We start from the raw sequence: 23,045 nt of genomic DNA, 5'->3' as shown, positions 1-23,045 counted from the left end.
GCTGTAATTGGTTTTGTTAGCAAAAGAACCTGCCTTTATGTTTTAAGTCCTTTTAAAATAAGACTTATTTCAACCTAAGTTACTTTCAGACATAGCGATAATTTGCTTCATGTCTGTCGGGGGGTTGAAACAATTTAACTTTTACCAGATCAAGTAAATTTTCATACGTATATTTGGAGAGGTTCACAAGTTAGGACACAGAGAGCTAGTGAGAACGTTGGTTTGCATGTTGACACAAATTTCAAATTGTTAGAAAAGATGCTTATAGAGAAGGAAATCGATGTAGATTAGCCAAAATATCTAGGAAGGCTTCAAATTAAAAAGATGCATAAATATTTTGTTGAGTGTTGTTGCTACAAAAGATAAATGTTTTGTAGCTTTTAATGTGTATTCTAATATCGTTTAAGAATTATTGTCAAATAGCATGTATTTTAACTGTGAAATTTTATTAGATTGTGATTTTGATAGGGCTTTTTTAACAAATATTGTTAAAAAATAAATAAAATCTATTTAATAGTGGCCTTGTAAATCTGTAATGACTAAGGTTATCTAACTATCTAATTTAATTACTTATAACTAACTGCTTACCCTTAAAAATTATCTCTGCATATTTAAGAGAGTTATTGCCTTTCATTAATCCTTACCGTGGTCACAATATAAAACACAAAAATTTAAAAATTGATGTAAAACTTATTTTTTGCATCTAGTGAGACTTAAAATAATACAAAACAACTTATTACCTGTAATGCTTTAGTGGCTTATTGGAACCTTAAAATATATTAACTGAGTTAAAACAGCTGGAACTCTACATGAAGCTACGACACTAACTGTGTTAGACAGAGCCCAACTTTCAAAACCTACCAACAATGCCTACATCAGGCCTTTCAGGTTTGTTCTGATCAGCAAGGTCTCTCTCTAGACAAGCAGCAGTGACAACAGCCTTCATTTTAAACTATGCTGCTTCACATGAAATCTACCCACTATTTACTAAACCTCTAGGCTGAATACATGACAAAATGAGACATAAAAAATTCAACATAAAGCTAACTGTTAATGAAACATAAATAAAATATCACTTATCTTCTTTCAAATATGCCAAACTATTACAAGTATAAAATATTCAATACTACCTGATAAATTTCATTGTTTATTTTTATTTTTCAAAGCTTATTTTATTCTCAAACTTATTAAGAAGCATGTTAGTTAAGTTATGTTTAATAATAGTGCATCCTACTTACAGATGTATTTTACTTTTAGGGTGGTATTATAAAAGTGAAATTTAGGTATAGATTATTTTTAATTGAATTTATTCAATTCCTATTTGCTGATAGGTCCTTAATTCTTTTCATTAATGGTTCTTAAAAGTACTTAATTTCCATGTGTAGAAATGTGTATGAATATTTAATTCAGTATATGCTTTTTCAAAGAAAATGCTATCAACCCCCCTCCCTGGTAACATATTACTCTAAACAGTTTTTGTTGTTTGACTTCTGAATTAGTACTCTAAACAGTTTTGTTTTATGGAAGTAATCATCTCAGAAAAATGTGCTATTAATGATATTCTATGCCATTATTTATCTCAAATATGCCGGTCCTTTGCAGAAGACCTCACCACATAACTATATCCCTCCATTATACAAATAGTAAGTACATATATAAATCAACTACTTAAAAATTATTTATTATTATGTAGTTTATGAAGAATTGAATGCTTTGGCATACTTAATAAAGCATAACTACGTGTACAATGAATGTTTTATATAATTGTTGGTACTTGTTATGAAATGATACCTAGCTTCCATTGACAATATTTTATTAATAAATGTTTGCTTCTTTATTAGGATCACATATAGTCTTAGTTGCATCTTCATTTACCACATGTTCAGTCGTGCTGTGCTTAATTTGACATTTTTATATCTGCTCTCTATTTTAACCTTTTTTCCTCAACTTATCTTTCAACTCCTTAAGTATAGATCTCTGGAGGGAAAAATAATAAAAAAAATTAAATTTAATAAAGATTAATTTCTTCTAAAGTGCCAGGTACTGTTCACAAAGAGGGCTAAAATATTTAATATTTTCCTCCTCCTTTGTTATTTCGAGCTTTTTTTGCAGATCCCTCCCTTTCATTTCAAAAAGTTGTCAATGATAGGTAATGTTCAGCAAATGTCTTAACAGTGTCTTCACAAAGAGATATTTACTGTTTGGTTCAGAAAAGAATCTGCTTAGAAAAGAGCTGATGTATTGGAAACAGATGAGTAGCTGCACAACAAGATGTTATTTAAAAAACTGCATTAAATTTATTTAGTTTAATCTAAAGATTATTCACTTTATTTTATGCATATACAAGGTGATCATAAAGAAACTTTGCCAACATATGCACTTCTAGCATCCGTTCCAGTTAACCAATCAAGATGAGATTACAAATATAATTATTCAGAGGTATGAGCTCGAGATTCTGTGAAAGGCAACAGAGGGGCAGTTACGGTTATAGTTACAGAAACTCGAAAATGTCAGCTGGCAATGCCAACTTTTTCTGGTCGCAAAATTTTCAATGCGTGTGAAAACCCTAAGTAGTGTCGGAGTGGTACCAATATGTCCAAAAACGAACGTGTTATGCATGCACAAAAAAGAGTTCTGAGAACCAGCCAACGAAACACGATCTGGGCGCATGCAGAAAATCTGCATACGACAGAGACAAGACACCTATCACTGATAACAACACGTATCAGAAAAAAGAATGCTTCTATTTGGATCAAACATTTTTCACATGGTTGCCATCACAGGCAAGTATGCATTGCATGCAGGAAACGGTGGACAATACCGCGGAACACAACTTGGCATGATGTTTGCAATCTCACGCTGTATAGAATCCTTTAAATCCGACAAAGTTTGTGGATTGCACAGGTAAACTCTGGGTTTGAGATATTCCCAAAACCAGAAATCCCTCCATGATCAGGGGATTGCAGAGACCACGGAAAAGGAGAATGGTGCGAGATGATGCGATCACCAAAATGCTGTTCCAGGACCCTTTTAACAGACCTTGCTATATATGGAGGTGCACCATCTTGCATCCAAATAATGTCATTGAGTGCATTCCACCAACGCAATTCCTGCAGTACATAACCGTCACTGCAATCTGACATTTGTGAGTTTCTGTAATAACCATAACCTTGAGCGCCCATGTTGCTATTCATGGAATCTTGAGCACATACCTCCGAATAACTATGTTTGCAATCGCATATCAATCTGTTAACCAGAACAGACGTTAGAAATGCAGATGTTGGCAAAGTTTCTTTATGACCACCCTGTATATATATATATATAGAAAGAAAGATTATGAACTGGTGACAGATTCTAATTAGTCATGTATACTTGAAATGTTCTGAAATTGGATAAATATGAGGATTGAATATTGAAATTGTTATGCACAAACTTAAGAGAAAAATTCATTTCTCACCTGAGTTTAATGAATTTTAAATGGGTAAGTCATCAGCTTTATTGGAACAGCTAGTCTGCTAAAAGAGATACAACATTTTGATTTTATTTGTACTTTGTGATTTAGAGCAGTTTTCTTTATCAAATAAATTAAATTAATTACCACAGTTCAAGAGAAAGGCATGCAGTTAAATATATCACAATAAAACTTATAAATACTCAGATATGTGATTCATAAATTTTTAAAAGTGTCATTTTATAACACATTATAAATAACAAAATGAGTAGTTCATGAAATAAGTGAGAGTTTATCAGATATAAAAATGCTATAAAGGTTGAATATGTGTTCCTTTTGTTGCATGATACATATCCACAGAATATCCCAGTTTGACCCATAGTAAAATTTCCCTGCTGATGGTTACCAAACAAGCTGGAATTCTAATATTACTGGCAGTAAGAGCACATTAAGATTGTCTTAAGCACATCCTCAAAGCAAAAAATCACAGGGTGTAAGGCAGTGTCACCTTTATAGAATTATGGTCACCCAGACAAACCAGTGAGCTGGGGCCTCCTACACCCACCAACAGAAATGAAATATACCAACAGAAATGAAATATACACTGACAAGCAAAAATATTGTGACCATCCTCACATTTTTCAATGAACTCACCTGGTTGATGTGGAGGGGACGTGATTATGTGGGAATGGTATTTAACTGCTGCAGAAGGTAAGAAATCATCCTTGCAATTATTGCGTGTATTTTGTGTATGCTTCTTAAATAATCGAAGTGGTCTACCAATTCCATGTTACTATTATAGTCCAGAATAGCCTTTTGGGCAGGGAATGTTTTTCATAGTTCCGTCATTTTCATTTCTTTGCTCTTGAAGATTATGAGTCGGATGATTTCGATTTGATAAGACATTTTCATCTCTTAGCTTCCCATTTCATGCATGCAGTCATGCCGCTGCTAACTGAGAAATCAAAATCTCCTGTTCCTAAGGCAGGTTCTTCTTTAAGGTTTTTAGGCAGGTTTTTCCTGTTCACATTTACTGTTCCACAGCATATTTTTTACGTTTTTAGAAATCAAAATAAATTGTGCATCATGAAAAACTGTCCATAAAAAGTTGTGATTTTTCTCAACTAATAGAGCACAATGTGATTTTTCTCAACAAATTTTTTGACGACTCTTTCTGCTAAATGTTTTTCTGCTTCTTCACCTATTTTGCCATTATAAATGTCAAATTGGCTGATAAATCCATTTTCATCATACTGCATCCATATCTTGTAGCAGGCTTGATTGGTTGCTTTGTCATGTATTGCTTCAATAACTACCGTATTTGACGGCATGTAAGACGCACCCTTATTTAGAAGGCCACACACAAGGAAAAAAAGTTTAAATAGTCCAGTAACTTAAAATGTAGTTTCTTTTAGTTCTCGCGTTTCGTAAAAACCAAATAAACAATCATTGAATGCAACTACCAAAAATATTTTTATTAAGAAAAATTAACAAACGGCAAACTATTTTGTACATGATATGTAAATTTCAGTAATGAATAAATGAATGAACGGCAAGCAAACATAATACAAAATAAAGCAGAAACAACAAAAAACACAGATTCAAGGAAAATGTTGCCTATCATAAAATTAGACTTTAATCACTTTCAATACCATAAAAATCCTTTTCACTATCATCATCATTGAAAACAAGAATATTGTCATCACTAGTGTTTCCATCATCGCTAGTATCACCTTCTTCGAATAATGCGTCGTCTTCTGTTCCGTCAAGAGCATTACTGATTCCGCACTTCTTAAAGGACAACAATTACTTCAGCCTTTACGTCCTCCCAAGATCTTTTTACTCACTCGCACACTTGTGAAATAGAGGGCCGCTTCATTCTACCTGAGGGTGTGAGGGCGTCATGTGGCTCTCGTATCCACTTGTTCCATCGTTCTCGCACTTTTTCCTTAAATGGCTTATTCAAGGATACATCTAAAGGCTGCATTTGGCTAGTCAGTCCACCAGGAATGACAGCTATCTGGGTTTTTAATTCTCTAGCTTTATTCTTTATGGTTTCAGTTCTATGGATGCTAAACTGATCCAAAACCAAAAGAGAGGGTTTTCGTAACCCTTTAACTGTCAAGTTATTTTGATGATTTGGGTACACAAATTGTCAAATTTTTTATTGCAAAAATCAAATGTTTAGTATAAAATAAAATATACTTAGTAGTTAAAAATTTATATTTTGAAGTACATGGGTCAGATTTTTAAACTTTTGTAGCCACTGCATATTTGCTTGAGGCGGCTGCCACTCAACATGGCACTTGTAAAGTTTGCTTCTAGTGGAGCATTATTTTCAAAAAATGAAAAAAAAATTAATTGTTTTCTAAAAAATAAGGAAAAGTGAATACCTATTAGTAGTTCAGTAATTCAGTCTTGTGTGGTACAACTGGAAACACTTTTCCAAGCACAAACCAACTCCACAATCACTACACCAGAATCGTGTAGGTGGTCTGCCAACATTCTTTTGTCCAGAAGCTGCATCATCGTATTTATGTAAAAGCTCTTCTACAACTTGGATTCGAAATTCTAAAAATGTAATATGTTTTCCAACTACATTTTTATACAGCAAATATGAGTTCCAGAGTACCTTGTCTAGTAAATGTAAAAATATCTTTTTATACTATTTTTTCTGACATTTTCGGATTGTTGGAAGAAAGGATATTTCCTGATCACAGTGATCTACACCACCCATAGTTAGATTGTAGTCAGAAACAATCATCGGCTTGAGTATATCTTCATTTTTTTTTAATTTTTGAGGCTGACCATGGAAGTATCATGAATACTACTCATCAAACACACATCCTTCTTATCTTTCCACCTTTATAGCCAAAATCTTACCTCTTTGAAAAGCTATGATTTCACATTTTTGCAATTTTCTTTTAGCGAATTCTGTAGGTAAATCTCGTCTATTTATCCTTACTGTTCCATAAATATCTGTTTTTTGGGCTACAAGTAAATCTACAAGCTCGGGTGAAACGTAATAGTTATCTACAGTCACACAATAACCATTTCCAAGAAAGCGATGCAATAGGTGCATGACGACTTTTGTAGAAAGTCCATAATTTGTATACAATTCATTGAAGACATTACTGTTTCCTGTATAGATAATGAAGTCACAACTATACCTTGTTTCTGCCTCACAAAGCATAAAAAATTTCATTCCAAATCATGCACGTTTGATAGGAATATATTGTTTCCAAGATAACCTTCCTTTATAAGGCATCAAGCTTTCATCAACCGATACATCACTTTCCGGTATGTAAAAATTACAAAATTTTTCCCTTAAATTTTCTATCACCTTATACAGCTTCCAAAGTTTTGGATTTGGAAAATCATCTTTTTTTCCAGCTTCATTATTGCAAAAATGTAAATATCGAAAAAGCAAAATAAAACGATTTACGAGCATTACTTTTGAGTAAACTGGTTTATGCCAAATCCTTCGATGAGACCAGTACATAGCCTGATTTGGTTTTCGGAAAATACCTTGAAGAATTATTAGCCCAAAGAATAGCTTCATTTCTCTGTCATTTGTAGGGATCCATTTTTTACTGCGGGAGCACCTTGATATCTTTGCCCGATTTGCTTTTCTTTCTTGTTCTGCATAGTTGTTCGTTTCTTTGACAATTATTTCCATTAGATTTGAATCCAGAAACATTTCTAAAATATCTAAAGGAGCGTAGTTTATTTTACAGGAAAAGTTACACCTGGATTACCTGTAAAAGGGAGCCGCGGGGGCCCCAATCGGCCAGAAGCAGTTATTTCACACCAGGTCTCCCGCATTTCCTATATCATCACCGCTATCCGTTGATTCACTGCTACTTTCAATGTTACTCTCCTCAGTTTCACCTGCATCACTAGTATCGATGCCTTCAAAATCATCATCTTCGGTTGAAGCATCTAAATCATCTATATAACGTTTCAAAGAACTGGACGCCATTTTACAACAAAAAGATCCCGCGCACTTTGAACCAAAGAACTTCTAACCTTTAACCCTTGAAATCTTCAGTAAAGTACTGCCATCTACTCAATTAAGCGCACATTAAATTTTCCCGAGATACTGTTGAGTTTGACAGAGATGAAGCTGAAATAAACGCCTCCTGATATACCGTAATTTCCGGAAGAAAGGCTGCATCAGCGTAAACGCCGCACTCGAGAAAAATGGCGGGAAAAAAATTAAAATTACACAGAAACGCTGCAATAGATTAAATTGCGCGTGACATCGTCGTGGGCCGTATAGATGCAAAAACTCAAGTCCTGATATATGACATACCAATTAAGAAAAATGCATGAAATGAAACCATAACTTAAAAATAAATTAAAGGTAAGAATTGTATAGCTTCTGTGCCGTTTAGAGACATTTTCGCTCCCTTCTTACTTAAAAACTATCCAACAAGTACTTGTACCCAAACTGATGGGATCTGTATTTGGCAGAATGCCAAGAAAAATCCATTCATGCTGAAGGGGAAATACGTCAGAGTTCATTATTGCGAGGCAGGTGGAGTCGTGTCCGCCTTTGAAAAAAATTGCAGAAAAGGCAGGGGTGGAGAGAGGATGGGTCCTGGAAGATTTATCGAATAGCAGAGAAGGGAGACTATTCAAACTGATGAGAATGTTGATTTGAAAGGGGGAAGAATGTTATTGTTCCGAGATCTCGCTTAGGGTGAGTAAGGCATGTAGGTCCGTTCAAGGGAAAGAATGTAAACAAAATAACGTTCGCAAAAAGCAACTGAGTGGTCTTTTGTGTTGGAAAAGCACCAGTCTATGCACAATGACAAGGCCATCCAAACTATGTACAATGACCATCGTAGGAAATATTTTATTTTTAGTGCACCTAAACGCCGCATAGGTAGAAATGCCACACCCGCTGAAAATTTTAAGTTTTAAACACGTAAACGGCGCGGCGTTTCATCCAGAAATTACGGTATATTCGGGTGTAACAACACGATGCACTCAAAAAAATATTACCCCGAGTAATTCTCGGGCATGACATTTTCGAACAATCTCGGGCATGACAGTCAAAAGGTTGAGAGTCCACCCAGTTGCCTCACCCATACATTCTGTGACCACAGTTTCATTCCAGCTTCGTCCATCCAGCCTTTCGGATGAACATGAGCAATTAGACCCGTTGGAAATTTTTCTTTTGAATATGAGAAACGACGGTAGTTTTGTGCCATTAGCACAACATGATAGAACTACCATATATCGGATTTTTTTCGTGACCTGTGGTTTTTATGGTTAATGATTTAGACCCTTTAATACTCACAGTTTTGTTGGATGGTACATCAAATGTGAGTGGAATTTCATCCATATATCCTATTTGACTGAGCTCAAAAGAAGTTTTCTTGTGTGCATTTATAACAAACCTATGAAATGCTAGTATTTTTTCTTCATAATCTGCTGTCATTTTCTGTGCTATAGTTGTTTTTGTGTGCATTGATAAGCCTGTCCTGTTCATGAACCTGTAGCACCAGCCCTCAGACCCTGAAAAGTTCTGATTTGCATGTTTTTCTGCAAATCCTTTGGTCTCATTGATTATCATTTTAGTTGAAACACTTATCCCAGATTTCCTCTTATCTATCACCCACATTTTTATGGCAATTTCAAGTTCAGGCCAAGATGAAGCTGGGCGTCAAAGGTTATGTTTTTGTTTATTAGCAGTTTTCAATTGATCTTCCTGCAGTCGCCAAATATGTATCATTTTTTCGGTAGGTGGTGGACCAAAATGCCTTGCTGCTGCTCTGTTTCCATTCACTTTCCTAGTTTATACTGAATTGTATAGCTTAATCTTATGTTTCCTGTAGTCATATTTTCCAGGGTATTTATTTAAAACAAATAGTTTTAAGCACCGATACCGACACGTTTAGAGAGAGTATCACCGATATCGACACGTGTGTCAACTGAGTCAAAGAAAGTGTATGTAGAGAAGGAAAGGCTTCATAGACGTAATGTGACCATTGAACCTGTTCGAGCTTTGGTGCTTTTTGGCGACAGATATTTCACGCATGTGCAAAATAATTATGGCAGATGTAGAAAAAGTTCTATGTGTCTAGAACTTTATCCGGATTAAAAATAACATTCAGTATTGAAAGTTAACCTGTGTCTTTCATGTATAAGACACAGGTAACTTTATTGAGACCAAATTTAGGAAAAAAAAGTACGTCTTATATGCCATCAAGTATGTCCTTTAAATATGATCATAGACTCATTCTACAGCTTGATTTTGGTGTGGATGCAATGCATTCAAAAATGTTTCAGCCAGATTTGGCAAAATTGGCTGCAATTTATGTAGTTTATCAAATTCTGCTACACCTGTCTTAAAATGACAAGTATTGTGATAAAACCCATGTAAATCATTTCACGGGCATTTGTTCAGGAATCATGCGTTTCTAATGCAGAGGACCAATAATTTCTTTGTTTGGGAATTGTCTTTATCCACATCAATTACTAAGAACTAAAAATTCATGTAAATTTAAACTCTTAAAAGGTTTGTCCTTTTGCATTGCATATAATTGTGTCTGAAAACTATGTTTTTCATCAATGCCTTGTCAAATAAAAAGAGAAGTAATGAAATAGAGGATTTATCTTCCACAGCCAAAACTTCATCTGATGACCCCCTTCTTTCTGAAAATTTCAGAACTGTCACTTCTTCCCTTTTCCCCACGTGATTTGTAATTCATAAGAAGGACCTATCTCCTACATATCATAGGCATGGCTTTAATTCTCATCTAAGTCTGACTCATATGAGACATAACCTCTTCTTTATTTTGTGCTGAATATTCTTCATCAGAAGTGTCATATACAGCAATATCGGGTTCATCAGAAGGAAGCTATTCAAGCAGAATAAGTGGTTCCCCCACAGAAAGTCCTCTTTTAGGCATTTTCCAACACTTCACCATCCTAAAAAGCTCAACTATCACCATCCTAAAAAGCTCAAATATTTACCTCTTTTTTCCAGTGCTGTACATCTAAAACTGGCCTTAAAAATATTTCCTTCCTTTTGGGCCTAAAAACTGGCCTTGGAAATATTTCACTTTGAAGACTTATTTCTAAAACTACGTACTTGTATTCTTACCCAGGGGAAAGATTTCTTTTGTGTTCCCTAGTCTGTCATCTGAAATTAACAAAGATGATCCTCTAAAACAAAAAGCATGCTTTCAAATCAGCAGATTTTCCATTCCACATCCAGATGAAAAGAGACTGACCTTTTTCTATTCCCTCTTATTTTCTTTATTTGTGAATTTTCCTTTTGTATGATCTTATCACAGCCCTGCCATGGAGACAGCATGACCAAATTATCTATCAATCATTCTTTTCATTTTTTATGCTTTCTAGGATTTGGGAAAACATGAAGGGATTGGTGTCTTTTGGGGCTAACATGCCACATTTAACCCCAACAATTGTGTAGCATTTTGACACCAGACGACAATTTGGAAATCAATGAGTGTTTTGCAGGGGAAAGACTAAAGTGGTCAATTTTAAATTGTAGCTAAACAGAGACCAATGAGAAACTTGACTGGAGTAAGTAAAGGATGCAAAGAAACAAAAATACTTTTATTCATCCTTAGCACAGAGTCAGTAAACTCCCCTTCTCCCCATGAACATAATATTAATACTTGTATGTTAATCATAAACAACTGTATCACATTAAATCATAAACAGTTATAAATAAATTCTGTCACCACACAGAGTAGAGAAGAAGCCTGGTGCTGCCATCAATTGGCATAGTACCCTCAGTACGGGCGCTCATATATTTTATATATGCTCATATATTTTCGCTCATATATTATATATGCAGGTCCTAAAATTGTATAATCTTCTTTTAATTATCAATTTTCATTCATATGTAGTAAATATGTAAGGTTTAGCATGTGTATATCATACTTTTGCAGATTTTGAAATTTTTCTCCCCCTGCAATAGAATTTATGAATCTTCAAACATGATACCTTTGAATGAGATATAGTAACTTCATAACTGCAAAATATTGAGCATTCATAGGGTAGTGCTGCCATTTAGAATCAAAAGGAAACACTAGAAACTCAAGATTACAGCTTTTGTAGATACTGGTGCCCATTAAAGTGTTAATTAGATACTGGTGCCCATTAAAGTTGCTTTCTTATCACCTCACCAGGTGCTTTTCACCCCATCTTAGTAAAGCACTTACAAACTCCGAAGAAAATTTAAATTATCTTTTATATTTTATTTATCAAATGATTGACCATCAGGTCATTAGGCAACGAGCTCTCCAATACTTCTGTACAATACAGTCCAAACTCTTTAACTGAAGAGCGCACGTCCAGATGAGCAGCATCCGTGACTTGTCCAGAATCACACAAAGAACGTAAAGGTGAATCAGTCAGATTAAGATAAAACAAATGAGCACCAAGGCAGTCATGTCCAGTCAATATTCTGAACTCAGCCAAAGCAGTAGCATGAGGAGAGTCCGAGACACAGTTGGCTTTTAATAGCACCCTCTATGAGTTTATTTTCAGTAGCACTAACAGCAGCATTATGAAAGAATTTTTTATAAATCCTATTAATTTCAAGTTTAGCAGAATGAAGAGATAAGTTTGAAAGACCTTTGGAGAATATCCGTACCTTTTTTTGCCAAAAGGTCTGCCATGTTATTTTCCCCAAGGCCACAATTTGATGGCACCCACTGGAAAGCAACCTTTGTCTGAATTCTGCTCAACAGCTCTCTGCATCTCTGGACACGAGCACTTCGTTTTCCTAGGTTACTAAGTCCTGAAGAGCAGAACTTGTGTCCTCTTCCTGCGTTCAATATATGTAGATCCAAAACACTGAATTTTCTTAGATGGATAAAATTACAGCCTTATCAAGAGAAACACAGGCATAAAGTTGTTAAAGGGCTAAAGGGATGGCCTCGATTTCACTGTCAAAATGAGTTGTAATGAGAGCCAACATGTGAAAGGGAAACATATCACAGAAGATACCAGCACGAGCGCTCTGGATTAATCCAAGAGGGAACCATCAGTGTAAATATGAAGCCACTCACCAGGAGGATAGCAAGTATTAATGATTTCCAAAGTAATGGCATGAAAAGCAGTTGTGCCTAGGTCATTTTTCCTCTTCAAAGTCTAGTCCAATCTGACTTCAAGAATCATAAATTTCAATGAATTTATATGCGTTAACAATTCGTAGGCCTTGTCATTAATGGCATTATAATGAGCATTCTCCTGAATGAAGCCCTTCTGAGTCTTTAGATTACATACTCTGTTAAAATCATATTCATGCCAAAAAAAAATATTTGGGAGTCTATAAAGGATAGCTGCATTCCTCCGAACCAGGTTAGTCATTAGCTGTCGGCCACAAAGCAAATGCGTAGCAAGTACGGGAGTAGTTTTAACACCTCCAGCAATCAAGCGTAAAGCCTGGTTTTGGAAACTACCAAGCATACCCAAGACTATCCGAGGCAAAGACCAGCACTTCATTGCAATAATTTAAAATCAGCTGCATATAAGTCTTATAGGTAGTGTTAAGAATAGCTCTGCCACATCCTCGTTTAGCACCAGCTAATCTCTTAAGAATAGGGAGTCTCTTCTTGACTTTTGAGATGATGTATTCAACATACGTAATCCATTTCAATTTGTTATCAAAGATGTAACCCAGATAAGTTTAAATATCATTATGCTGCAAGGGAGAACTTCTGTAAACAAGATCAGAAGTGAAAGGATGTCTATATAAAGTAAAATACTGACTAGTAGTCTTCCCCAAGTTTATAGTCATTATTCTTTAAACCCCAGCTCTCCAGCATAGAGAGAGACTTATTCAGGACAGTATTTAGCTTCAATTGATCACCTTTAGTTGCATAGCACCAAATAGCAAGATCTTCTGCAAAAAGGGCAGCTTTAATCAATACATCAGAAGGCAAAATACTCGGTAGGTCATCATTAAAGATATTAAATAAAATAGGGCTGATCACTGTGCCCTGTGGTAAGCCAGGTTCACTTTGTTTAAAGTTGGACACAGAATCACCAACACGAGTGCCACAGAAACGTTGTGAAAGAAAACTCCTAACCTGGGTGTGCGCAGTAATATGCTCTCTTCAATCCAGCTGTACAATAATGCATATAAATGATCTTTTTTATTAAAACTCCAAACTCAAGCACACCGCATACTAGCTTATGCTTACAAATCAGTTTCTGTTTGTTGTTGGATCTAATCTAAGCAAAAACCATTAAGTAAAGTTCAAGGTAAATGGATGTTGAATTCACAAAGCAAAATGCTAATGAACTTTGGTTTAGATTTTCGAAATGTGCAAACAACACTGTTAGCAAAAGGCTAGAGTAGGATTAAATACTCTAATGAGCTAGGTGACATAAGTCAGTATCCTTGCTCACATATCTCTCTCTAAGAACACTGTGGGTTAATTAACTTGCAAATAATAGCATAAACCTTATTAACCTAGAAAATTATGTAACGCATTTTCATTCACAAATGGGTCAAAGGCGATTTAAGAAAGAAACTTTTGTATATTTTTAATTAAATTTACAGCATAATCCTGTGAAATAAAGAAAGCTTTATATGTGAAATTGTGCTGCATTAACAATAGTATGTTTGTAGTGGAATGTCTTGTTTGAATATAGATTGCTGCATTCCTTGTTTTTCATATTTGTAATTAATAAATATGTAAATGACACAATTTGCAATATAGTTATTAATTTTGCCTTATAAAGTTCATGTTTGATGATTTCTTCAATTTGTTTAGAAATGAAATGACCATGATGTGTGTCCTTAATTATATTAGTTTGCGTTGATTCTGGAACAACTGATAATTCACTACCGTCAACAAATTTATGAAGTGTATTGGCTTTAATACAATAGTCATCATAAGGTTTAACCTTTAAGACTTCTTTGATTGCTGTAATGTGATCATCTGGCTCTTGAACATTTTGCATCTTCAAAATGAGGCTATCTTGAGTGATGGCCATAACAAATCCGCACAGTGTATCGACATGTGTCAGTGTTCCCATTCAACATTCTGTTTTGCAATTGAAGTTTTCTAACATCAATGCCCAACATGCTTTTTAAGTCTTTCTTTTTCATATTAAAGGCCATTATAAGTTGGTAATAATTTTGAAGTGTTTGCCTGAAAGATAATCTCTTAATTTTTTTCCAAAGCTTGAATTACAGCTAATGCCTCAAGTTCATAACAGGTAAATTTCTTTTTGGCATCAGACATCTTTTTGATCATATAATAAACTGGATGTAGGCAGTAATCAGTCATGGATCTTTGCATCAGAATACAATCCATAGCTATGAATACTTGTATTACTGTGAATTTCAGTACCACTGCACTGATTATTGATGGAGAGTACAGGTTTGTCACATAAATGTTGTTTCAAAAGATAGAAACCTTTCATTGTCACTAAATTGGAAATCGTAATTCTTTAGGAGATAAGTTAATGGTTGAGAAGTTATTTAAAGAAATTTAGATTAAATATACAAAAATATCGAGTAAGACCTAAAAATACTTAAGTCTTTGTGACTTTCAGGTTCAAGATAATTAATAACGGGAACTGTTTAAGAGGAGCTGGAAACAGTTTATCATTTTTGATGACATACATGACCAAGCAATTCAGTTTTGCAACTTAAAAATTAAGATTTTAAAAAATTATTTCGAGTCCATATTCAACAGCAATTGAGAAGATGGATTTCAAACGCATAATACCGTCTTCATCTTTAGTGAGATTTATGGTATCCTCTAAATACAGTAAAACATGAACCATGATCTTGCAAGATTACATCCTTCAAAACTCAATTTACAGTTCCTTGAAGTACAGAAGGTGAGGTACAGAGACCAAAAGGTACACTAGAAACTGATATTGCCCATTATTTAATGGCTATTTCTGTCAAAACTAACATAGAAGAAAGCATTGTTTAAAGCAATGATAGTGAATGTATGAGTATCTTATTGTGTATCCAGTAAATCTTCTGTTAATAGTAAGGGATACCGATCTTTGTTGCTTAATTTGTGGTAATCTATACACACTCTAGGCTTACCAGCTTTTTTTTTTTTTTTTTAACTGCTACACCTTGGCTAAAATATTTGGAAGAATATGGTTCTGTTATACCCTCGACTGACCAGGTTTTCACTTGTTTATATGCAGTGTCTCTTTAAACGAAAGGTAATTGTCTAGATCTGTGAAAAATAGGTGATTTAATCTTGCACTTGAATAGTCAGCTCAATTATTTCAAGAATTAAAGCAATAGCACATTACTGAAGTGCGACTGCACTTCTGCAGCTGAAAAAGATTCTATATTTAATTCTTCGAAACTAGTCTTACAAATTTATGACTATTACACTAATTCTTGTTACTTTAGCTCCTGCAATAATTGTTATTCATTGTGCTATTTTAACTCTGATTAGTCAGCTCAGTGTTCATAATTTTCGTTTTGAAAGGTTTGTAATTCAAGACAAGATTTTCAATAATCATAACTTGTTCTTTTGTGATAGTAGAATCTATTTATAATTTTAATGTTTCATTAAGGGAAATATTGCATTTGTTTAGCTGCAGTGTCTCTTTAAACAGATCAATTTGTTTAACATCATGTTTAGAAATAAGAGCACAATTTGTGTTTATATTTACTACACGTAGTTTTAGAATGTCTATAATGATTATAGCATCAGATGACATTATATCACTATCTAAAACATAAATATTAGTTGTAAATACATCTATATCTATTAAAATGTCACTTGTAAAATAACCCATTGGTTGGTTTTGGTAATGGTATAATTAATTCAGCATATTATGAAATATATTTAAAGAAGGATTTCCTGTGTGCTTATGAACTTTGTTACCGATTAGTTTTTTCCAGTTTCATTCAGCAAGAGCTGTAATTATATCATTAACCTGGATTACATTATGGATTAAGTTTGGTGCATTAAAGTTGACTGATGTGATGGTGTTCTTTTTCAGATGTTGCAGTGTTGTTTTTTCCCAGCATTTTGTTTGATTTTTTTATACACATGAGGGATTTATCATGGAAATTTCTGCAAGATAAACGTTTGGGTCCATGGTGTTTGTTGTGACAAAATTTTTATAAATGACCAAAACCACATTTAAATGTCTGGAAATTATATGGATTTGTTGAGAAAAATCTTCTGTCACGTAAAGCTAAAAGTGAACATTCTTGACATTCAGTCTCACATTTTTAAAAAGGACAGATCACAAACTTAAGCATTACCTTTTGTATTTGTCTTTCACTTAAATTCTAAAATGCACTGTACAAGCAGATATTGCGCATGCTGCAAACATGCCCATTTTCTGACAAATGGTCTATGATGTGATTGTACAGTTTCGCAGGGCTGACCTCACAATATGTTTGCCCTCTTGGGCATTAGTCACGGGAGGGCATTGAAATCCTACGTGCTGTTCAGTATCACTGTCAGAAACCCATTGATTCCATATTCGCAGTGTAGTGTTTGGATGTCTACCTGTGCAACGGGTGATATCAGGGAACATTAATCCACATTCTCGATAGGCAACGATCCTACCTTTAGTGAATTCTGACACTTACTAGTAAACATTTATTATTATTATTCGAGGTATAACACGGCATTCTGAGCAAACTCCGACCTTATAAAGTGCTTTCTGAATGAGAAATCTGCTACACAACTTTTCATGTAAGCAATGCTTCAGATGTCATTTTTCCCTCCTGCGTCGTCTAAATGCGCTTAAATATTAATCATTTGCATATCCCAACCTCTTCATTTCATGTGATTTTAATGTTAGTCAGAGCATTCCTTCCTGGTGTTGCAATTTTAATGTCCAGCAGTGTATATCTCGAGCAAAATATCACTATAGTGCCAAATTATTGATGGTACTCATTAATGCTAATAATTGATTGTGTTTCTTTAATGTAGAGGTCTTTTATTTAGTACCGAAGGGAAATAAGAAATCGAGACGCATGCTTTATTATGAAAAAAAGTCTTCTGTGCATGTGTGAATCATTAGGCATATGCTAAAGTGAGATGCTATTCTTGGAATCCAATTCTTTCTCCATCCTCCATAAAAAAAATCTAAAAAAATGTTAGTGATACAGAAAATCAGACATTAGACTGTTCCCCATACTGGACATTTGGATTTCTGACTTTGTACTGCATTATTTTGCTTATGCTCTTCTGTATCAGTTTTCTGGCATTTGACTGTTTATTGCAGTGCCATTGCATAATTGCTCCATTTTGTAATCAAGTGTAACTTCATGCTAACATTTCTTTAATTCCTAACCTATTACTTTATCTTCATATTAAGCATACATACTTTTCTTTCTTTTGAATTTCTAGATTTTACATTTATTTTCTTTTTCAACTCATTTTATGTAACGCTAAGCATTACATCACAGTAAAAAGGATTTTTGTTTGGAGATGATGCATTTTCCCATACAGTATGAGGCAGAATTATGCAAAAAACTTTCCTGATTTTTTTTTCCCCCTTCTGTAGTATTTTAGAATCCTTTTAAAAATGATCACTTTGTTAAACTCTTTCCCCCCCCCAAAAAAAAATTTATTCAGAAGAGAGCTTAAGAAATCCGAGTATGTGGCTTCCACTTGAAAATTACCCCATTTTAGACAACAAAGATGGCTTCTACTTGAAAATTACCCCATTTTAGACAACAAAGATGAGAAAAAGTTTCTCATTGAATTTTTATTTTAATTTTAAATGCCAGAAAGTACATTTAAATTAGTTGTTTAAAAATCAGTTTCACATCATAATTTTATTTTATAAATTGATGCGAATTAAAATAGGTCATATTCTATAAATGTTCATTGATAAGATGCAAAGTTTGTCCTTGACATCATGTAAGTGTGTATAAATGCAGTAAATTCCACTCACTTTTTGGAGATAAACTTTTAAATAAAGTATTATTCCATTAAGTTTCTAATTGTCAAACTGTATGAAAATTATTCACTTGAGTAAAGGAAAAAAATCCCAATTGTCAGCTTGATTAAAATCTTCCTAATTTTTTGTGGATTCTAAAGAGTCAGTTAGTCTCTTAACGCTTAAAAGAAGGGTGACCTAAGAATCGGCCAAAGCTGCAGTGTCTCAAAAAGACAGCTGTGTTCGATATATCGGCCAGAGAATTCCCCCCCTCCCATCCTTCAGGGTGTGGAGATAGTCATTGTCCAAATAACCTCCCTTGCCACTTATGTGAGATGACTTTCGTGCCTCCCAACTGTGGGGTTTCGTAAATTCACTTTTATTTCCCTCAGCAGTGAAATCTTAGCTCGGGGCAAAATCTTTCAGTTGTCAATATCTGTTCTTCCTATATGCAGGGGTGTTTGTGCTCCGGGGAAACCCCGGAATTCCGGGGATTTTGAACTTCCCGGAAATTCCGGGGATCGTCGTTCAAAAGGAAGTAGGAATAATAATGAATTATTTATTTTGATCTGGGTAATTTTGTTTGCTTTGAAAACAGAAAACGCAAGGTCAGTGTGTGTGGTGAAAACTTTTCCTTTCTTTCTCCAAAGGCAGTGATAATGCGTGAAAAGGGGGAAAACTTCTTTTTTGTTCTTTCCTTATTGCGAGTTATGACTCATTCCCCCGGTTCTCAGACATTCTCTTCTGGATTCTTTTCGGCAAGTAGGCGCGGCAGAAAAAAAAAGGAAGAGACTTCGTTCGAACAGATGTGCGATTACGTGACTCTGGGTTCAAAGGTCTTATCTCTCCTGGCGTGACGCCAATAAGTAGAGAAGGGGGATTTTTCGCCATATTAGCTATTTGTCATTGATTGCTTCTCAACTTTTTTTTCTCCGCTGTGTAAAATTTTCGTTTCATTTATTGATGCACATGTAAATTTTTCACTTCGTTTATTGAAATATTTTTTTATTTATGTACGCAAGAGAATTCCACTATGAAATTTCTTGATATAAATAGTGATATTATACAATTAGAAGAAGGTGTCCGGAATGCATTTAGGTAGAATTGGATTGAACGGAGAGATGGTAATGGGGATACACAGCTGACTGTATCATGGCCTTGAAGCGAAATCAGTTTCAGAAGGTCACGTGATCGAAATAGTCGATCTCTTTCTCTTTACCATAATCCCGGAGTTAAAGTTTACCAAAATAATAGTTTGTCTTAAAATAAATATAAATTAATAAACGTGAGTAGGTCGTATGATTTACATTAAATTTTTCATACTGCAATATTTTTAAAGGCGGTAAAAATGTATATCTTCAATAATTTTTAAAACAATTTGTACTTCTTTTCTGTAACTAAAAATATCATTGAGAATCACCACATGCGAACTTCATTTATGTAATTTTGATAAAAATGAAATCCATTTACGTAATCTGAATCAAATTTATTGTCAAAATAATATAAAATTCACATGGGGGGATTTAATAAATTTATGAATGTAAATTTTAGATTTTCATACTAATAAAATAAATATTAAGGGAAGAATTATTTTGTAAAACTCCATGCCGCTACCATCGCATCAGTTATATAAATTTTTAGAAGACAAATACCCATAGTCATCTCTCTTCACTCCATTCACTAATAAAATCTGCTTATCTCAATTTTATCAAAACAAGAAAATGAATTAAAATTCCTTAAATGCTAGAAAATTTGAATATAAAGATGAACTTACATGCATGTTGTACTATAAATAAATCTTTCAAGATAATATCAAAGAACTAAATGCATTCATAAAAAAGGACAGCCATCTATTTGTACTAGTTCCAATTTAAATCAAATTCCAATCAAAATCACTTTTTCCAAACCATCCAAGAGGTAAGTGATTAGGCTTGTTTTTTTTTTAAAGTGATTTCGCCAAATTACAGGTCTATTCCACTATTAAAAATAAATTCATAAAACTTGAATCTGTACCATATACATACATGCTACATATTATACATAATCTATGCAGAAACAAAGCATAAATTAAAATAAACAATTGAGTTATTAACTGAAATTAATTAAATTAACATTTTTATATGAACATTTTATATTCATTTTGTCATTTTTATATTTTGCATAATTATTTAACATTATTTTACAAGTTATCAAACATATTTTCTAACCGAGTTTGTAAAGTCATTCCACAAGTGCAAGAATCTGTTAAATTAAAGTAACTGTATGGTGTACTAACCGTATCCAAGATAACTTATATAAAATATCCATTTGCTTTCCTGGCATAAGAAATGTATTTTCCATGTTTTTAAGAATTTCACCAAACAAAAAATATACAATTGAAGATTTTAATACAGTAACTTCAGATGGAAAATTTTTAATTTCCCCCTTATCTATCTAATTCTTTAAGAAAACCAAAAATATCATCTGCTGTATCTACTGAATGAATACTTTGCAACCAGTCCTGTCAAATATTGCATTTTATCACCCTTAATTTTTTCATGGCATCATAACCTGAAACATAAACTAGCACTGCTAAAATATCAGAAGAAACATTTTCTATTAAAAAATCATTAATTAGTAAATTTGAATAATCAGTTAATATTCGCAAAAGTAAAGATAGAATCCTTATCATAATCTGGTAAAAGGGACATTCATATTTGATTGAAATTATAATATTGTTTTTAAAACGAAGCTTCTTCTCATTTTCTAATAATTGTAGGTCATTTATTTAATAATCTGAACCTGACATTTGCCAATACATTTCAAAACGTGATTCAGGAGCATTGAAATTTTCCTAACAATATGTATTCAGCTTCATACTTTTGAAACAAACATGGAATCAATCGAATGCATCTGTAATTGTTATTAATGACTGAAAAGTTTGTGGTGATAAAGTTTCTTAATATGCTATTAGAAAGAAATAATCAAAACAAGGAATTCCTAATTTACTATTCCAAAAAAATATTCAAAACAACACTACGCGAAACGTCCAAACTAATGTATTCGATGTTATGTTAAAACGAAATACTTGAATAGGATTGAGAACAGCTACAAATTTTCCCAAATAAATCTAAAAATTAAAAAAGTATAAAACGAAGTATAGATAAAAATATTATTTACCTTAGCATAAGTGATTTAAAATCACTTAATAGCAAAATAAAACAACAAATCCAAAAAATCCACAACCACGAGTTCACAACCACACACTACCACAAAAATACATCGACCATCTTGATCACGTGACTTTTGCGCTTCGAGGCCATTAGGCTGTGTGGGAATACCATCGGCACATGGTGCAAGAAAATAAATGTTGCTGGACAAGCATATTGTGTTTTTTGTAACTCACTGCTGAAGTATGGTGGGGAAGGATTCAAGGCTTTCACAAATCATTCTAAAACTGTGACGCACATAAAATATTCAAAGTGCATTAGACATTCAATGACTTTAAGTAATTATGCTAATTCAAAAAATACTGATGACTTACTGGAGACTGATGCTCGGCCATTGGATATAGTGACAAGAAAAGCACGCCAAGAGGTATTAATAACTTCGTTTATCGCCAAGAATTCTCTTTCTTTCAATGTAGCTCCCAATTTAATTGAACTCTGCAAACAGTTGAGCCGCGATCAGACGGCACTAAACTCGTTGGAAATGTCCAGGACTACTGCATGTTATAAGATGAAGTATGGGCTAGCAAAAACTATTAAGGAAAATATCATTAAAACTTTAAAGGAGACTCCATTTTCTCTAAATTTGGATGAAAGTACTAGCAATGCTCAAGAAAGTATACTGGCAATATTGGTGCAGTTTTATGACTACAATCAAAATGAAGATGTAGTTCATCATTTTGCATCTCTAAAGATGGAATCTTGCAATTCAGAAGCTGTTTTTAAAGCAGTTGTTAATACTATTGAAGATAATAATATTCCATGGGCAAACTTAATTACTGTATTAATGGACTCATGTAACACCATGCGAGGAAAAAAAAGGGTGTTGAAACCAGACTACGATCAAACAAAGCACCCTACTTATTAGATATTGATGGTGACACATGTCACACAGCTAATAAATGTGCAAAAAAATTTGCTTCATGTTTTGATAGATACTTAGAAGATTTGTTTGATGACATATATTTTGATATGAAAAGCTGCAGTAAAAGAGAAAATTTTTTCAAAATCTGTGAATCCCTTGCCATTACAAAACTTAAGCCCTTGAAGAGACCAGACCATAGGTGGGTGTACATGTTATCTGTTTTAGAAAGAATCAAATATCTGTGGGATGAAAGGGGATTATTTTTCTTATGTTAAAACTGTATACAATAAAAGAAATATTTCTGCAGCTCAGAAAAAAAATTGTTGAAGGGGTGTATTCTTGCTTGCATTCCCAACAACTCACAAAGGATGCTTTAGCTCGGGGAAAAAGAATACTAAATGGGTTATTTGTTATGCAAAACAAAACTTTATTGCATATGGCATTATATTCAGCAGTATTACCAGAGTTCAACACATATATTAAATTATTTGAAACAAAAAAACCAATGCTTCATTTAATACATTCCAGTATTTATAAATTGATGGCAAAATTTTTCTCTTTTTTTATGAAGCCAGAAAATATAGAGTGCACATCTTATAATGATTTATTAAAGGTTGATGTCACAAATCCAGAA

General features: G+C 33.7%; 1 protein-coding gene across 2 annotated transcripts in view; it reads left to right on the top strand.

Annotated features, from left to right (window-relative positions):
* Nucleotides 1–23,045, top strand: part of LOC118205122 (transmembrane protein 164) — a 382,545-nt gene that overhangs the window by 332,659 nt on the left and 26,841 nt on the right. The gene's annotated exons all lie outside the window — the stretch shown is intronic.

Source organism: Stegodyphus dumicola, chromosome X1, assembly GCF_044657685.1.
Source record: "Stegodyphus dumicola isolate Sdum_Otavi_A_Nest chromosome X1, ASM4465768v1".
Classification (NCBI taxonomy): Eukaryota; Metazoa; Arthropoda; class Arachnida; order Araneae; family Eresidae; genus Stegodyphus; species Stegodyphus dumicola.
The sequence above is the reverse complement of the archived record's forward strand: the minus strand, read 5'-3'. Positions and strand labels throughout refer to the sequence as shown.